Raw genomic sequence first — 5,090 nt, forward strand, 5'->3', positions numbered from 1 at the left:
ATCATTGGGGAATAGTTAATAGAACTGCAACTAAGGTTATTGCTTCTTCAGGAGCATCATTTGTTACTTGTTATTGTGTGAGCCTCATGGTGAGGCAATCTAATGGCATTATTTAAAAGTGAGGCTAAAAATAAAGATACCCCAAACAAGTGGAGCTATCATAGATCATTAAATCAGATGTGACACACTTAAAGTTTTCCGGCAATTACAAGAACAGTTTCACATATCTATTGTTCCATACAAATTAAAAGCTCTTGTGATACCGTTTGATAAAGAATTGAACTTTGATACTAGTAAAAAAAAACTCACCATTAAAGTATCAACTCTATTATACTGCTACATGCCTGTTCAGAACAGGCCAATTGCTTGGCCCCTGGTATTGCTGCTTGCAGCTTTAACAACCATCCAAACTTCACACTCGACTGAGTCTTGAGCAATACACCTGCCATGACATAGTTCCCTAGCAACATTTTCTAACAGCAGCTAAAGGTGCAATTGTTTTTTTGTTTTGTTTTTTGCGCAGGCCAATAATGGTCTCATATTTATACATGTACCAAACAGAATCGGTAGGAATTCTTGCTTCTCAAAGTGTAGGAAGTGAGCCAAAAACTCTAATTTATATACGTACATTCTAAGTCCATAGATCCCTTCCTTCTGACATTTAGCCCCATAAGACATGGGAAGAGTTCTTGGCATTTAAACAGTAACAGTTCCAAATAAATGTCCCCATCTCCTTGTCTGCTAAAATACTAAATTGCTCCGAGTATTTTTGAGAGTAAATCCCTTAGATTGGAAGAAAACTGTTTGTGATTACGCCTGATGGTATATAATACTGTGTATAGTGGACTTTTTTGTCTGATATGTAATATTTTGCCATGAACAAGAGGAGTGGTTTAGAAGATGGTTAAATGAATAAACAAACAGCTTTTGTTAAAACCGCTATGAATTCCTGGGATTCTTCCTCTGCTCTTTTGTAATGGTTCGATGAGTTTAATAGTTGATCTGGGTCAAGGATTTTGATAGAAGCAAAAAAACAGCATCTGTGATAAGAATGAGTGAGAATATATAACGAATCTACAAATACACACAGAGATATACGCACTTAAAAGTAAGAACACACTACTAGATACTGGGCCAATAAAATCAATAACCAGTGAGAAGTTAACTGATACAAATGAAGCTCAGAGCAAATTCTTTCAGGAAGACTTCTAAATAACTTTAAATCAACGCTCTCTCTTCTTAAAACTATTCAGCTGTTAAGAGGCGTTCACTTTTCAGTAAACCAAAGCAAAAATTGGCCCTGTAATTGACAGCAGGCCATCCTGCTTTAAATGTCTTCTTTCTTGCCAGATGTCTTTTCAGGCAAGCATGGACGCGATCTGCTCTGAAAAAGGTCCATTTGTTTTACCAATTGCTAATTTGCAAATAGTAACCTTAATCCTGGACTATACATCTGCCCATGCACATTATATGCACACTCTGCACTCAACCTATTCAGCCTTTTTTTCCTTATACAGTTTTTTTTTTTTGTATTTATTTCACATTAATGTTTAACACGTTTGTTTGTTTGTTTATGTATGCACCATTCACCATAAGTGTAGCGTCTTGTGGCAATAAGATTCTAATGTCCACTTGTATATCTCTACATATACCTTTTAAAACCTTTTACAGCAGATACTTGAACTGGTCATAGCAGGAAAAGAACAGGTGGAAATAATACTATTATTAGTGCATAGTATTCCAGTAAGCCAGGCCAGAGTGAACATTCGCAATACCTGGACCCTTGAACTGACACGTCTAACTAGAATGCAGCCATCAATTAATGTTATAAATCACAGCTGTGCCTTCACCACAATGGCGTAGCCTACTTACTTTGTATGAACACCCTGGACACATCTTTGCCTTGCCTGCAGTCTGACTAGTTTCAATCAATTCAGCTTCGCACACTGGACGTTATCTCCCAGTGTTTTATTGTCTTTATAACCATCTCTCAGTCATTTGAGTCACCGTTTCTCTCGTTGCCCGGTGTGGATTATTGCTACAGAGACTTAGCATGTTGTTATTTGTGTTTGTGGGCGTATCACTGGACGCCAGCACTCGCAGCAGTCTGGATCGTGGCCTGGTTCAGTTGAGCTGTGGAAAGTGACCTTCTCCACAGTATATTTTACACCAAGCCCCAGTGGCCCAGAGCCCTCTGTTCCAGCTGGAACACACGGTTGTGCGACAGATGCCACATTAAGCAGCACCCCCCTCCTTGCCATCGACCAGCTTCCAAAATCCCTCCACTGTCACTTTGCAGTGGCCTCTCAGCTGCAACTGGACTGCATCTCTCTGTGTGTGTGTGCGTGTGCGTGTGTGTGTGTGTGTGTTCGCAAATTAACAAATGAAATGAGGGTCTCAAAGGTTAAGGCCATCAAAGTTATATTCGACATGTGGGCACATGTTTACGCTTAAACACTTATATACAGGCTCCCTGAACAGTTCTCTCTCTCTCTCTCTCTCTCTCTCTCTCTCTCTCTCTCTCTTTCTGAAGTGCTGATGTTTTCCCTCATCCCATCCAGACTGAAATGATCCATGTGCACTTTAGGAGATAATGGCAAGGTACATTTGTTTCAGTGCTGTTGCATTTCATCTGAAAGCTACCCTACATTATACAATTATCTTTTATTACAAAACAATAAAGCTGTACTTTGATAACATCATAGTACCTCCAAGAGACAAATTTAAAACCGTTTTTCTCCTGGCTGACCAAAAAATATTTTTATTGCATAACCCTCCAAAAATGACCTTCCTTCTTAGTAAAATACCATACTCTATCAGGCTATTTACGTGGAATATCCAGCGGCTTTACTGTAGCCATGACACTTCAAAACAAGGCCCAAAACAGAGTTTTGAGATGAACCTGTAAAGATTTCAGTTAGAATATCCTTGGAAAGATCCATACTCTATACAGTTTGGAAGTGAGCTGTGAAAAAACAAAAGAAACCCTTCTCTCTGTGGATACTAATTATTGTATTTGAGTTGTACTCTGGCTGTCTTTAGCAAAAGGCAGGAGAGCACTACACACACAAACTGAGGAACAATATTGATTTTCTCCAGTTCGAAACATACACACACACAAACCCGAACAGATGCTCCAGAAGTTTTATTTACTCCCCGTTCAATGTCTCCGATGGTTGACAGATACTCAATGGCACAAAAACGCCCATTCACACATACAATCGTGGTCAAATGTTTTGAGAATGACACAAATATTCGTCTTTACAAAGTCTGCTGCCTCAATTTTTATGATGGCAATTTGCATGTACTCGAGAATGTTACGTAGATCAATGAGATGAATTGCAAAGTCCCTCCTTTCAATAAAAAGGAACTTAATCTTAAAAAACCTTTCCACTGGATTTTTGCTCTGCCACTAGAAAGGACCAGCTGACATCATGTCAGTGATTATCTCGTTAACACAGGCAAGAGAGTCAATGAGGACCAAGCTTGAGATCCCTCTGTCACGCTGGTTGAATTAGTGAATAACAGACTGGAAGCTTTAAAAGAAGGGTGGTGCTTTAAATCATTCTTCCTCGGTTAACCGTGGTAACTTGAAAAGAAACACGTGCAGTCGTCATTGCTTTGCACAAAAAGGGCTTCACAGGCAAAGATATTGCTGCTAGTAAGAATGCACCTAAATCAAACATTTATCGGATCATCAAGAACTTCAAGGAAAGGTTCAGTTCAGGGCGACCAAGAAAGTCCAGCAAGCGCCAGGACTGTCACTTAAAGTTGATTTAGCTGCAGGATCGGGGCACTATCAGTGCACAGCTTGCTCAGCAATGGCAGCAGGCAGGTGTGAGTGCATCTGCACGCACAAAGGTACAGGGACTGGACTGCTGAGGACTGGGCAAAAGTCATTTTCTCAGATGAATCTCCATTCCGATTGTTTGTGCAGGCCAGAAAAAAGCTTGTCCGGAGATGACAAGGTGAGCGCTACCATCAGTCGTGAGTCATGCCAACAGTAAAGCATCCTGAGACCATTCATGCGTGCGGTTGCTTCACAGCCAAGGGAATGGGCTCACTCACAATTATGCCTAAAAACACAGCCATGAATAAAGAATGGTACCAAAACACCCTCTGAGAGCAACTTCTCCCAACCATCTAAAAACAGTTTGTAGAAGAACAATTCCATTTCCACTATGACGGAGCACATTACCATGAGGCCAAAGTGATAACTAAGTGGCTCGGGGAACAAAACATTGTGGGTCCACTGCCAGGAAACTCCCCAGACCTTAATCACATTGAAACCTTGTGGCCAATCTTCAAGAAGAGGGGGGGACAAACAAAAACCCACAAACTTCAAGAATTGATTATGCAAGAATGGACTGCCATCAGTCAGGATGTGGCCCAGAAGTTAATTGACAGCATGCCAGGGCAAATTGCAGAGGTCTTGAAAAAAAAAAGAAAAAAAAAAGGGGGTCGACAAGGGTCTTTGCATTAACTGAATGTAATTGTCAATAAACGGCTTTGTCACTTATGAAATGCTTATGATCATACTTCAGTATACTTTAGTAACATCACACAAAATATCTACAAACGCAGAATGAGATAACTTGAAAACCAATCCTTGTGTCATTCTCAGAACTTTTGACCACGAATGTATGCTCATAAAACACACACGTATACATTAAAAGAGTCCCACTAAAGTTTAATTTAGGGTTTTGCATTCCACGGCTGCATCCCATTAGTTATTCAAAATGCCCTCGTTCACTTCCCCTCAACCCGTTGTATGATGTCATAGCGTACGTTGCACGGAGGCCACTTGGAGTGCAGAGTGAAAGTGGCGGGGCAGGAATGGGGGAGTGAAATGGAACACACCTGCCGTCGTTCACTTTCAGCCAAACTATGTGGATCGACCACCAGATGTAGGCTTAGCACTACTGCGTCAAGTGCGTTTTATAATCCGTCTTATTTTCTTACAAGTTCACTTCAGTTTTTTTAGGCAATTGGAACGACACTTAAGATGGGCAAGTGCTTGGGGGAAGAGAACGAGGGCACGTTGAACCCCTGTTGAGCCATACTTTTTGACCTCTGGTCAATCAATACCA

This window comes from Etheostoma cragini, chromosome 21 (assembly GCF_013103735.1).
Source record: "Etheostoma cragini isolate CJK2018 chromosome 21, CSU_Ecrag_1.0, whole genome shotgun sequence".
Classification (NCBI taxonomy): Eukaryota; Metazoa; Chordata; class Actinopteri; order Perciformes; family Percidae; genus Etheostoma; species Etheostoma cragini.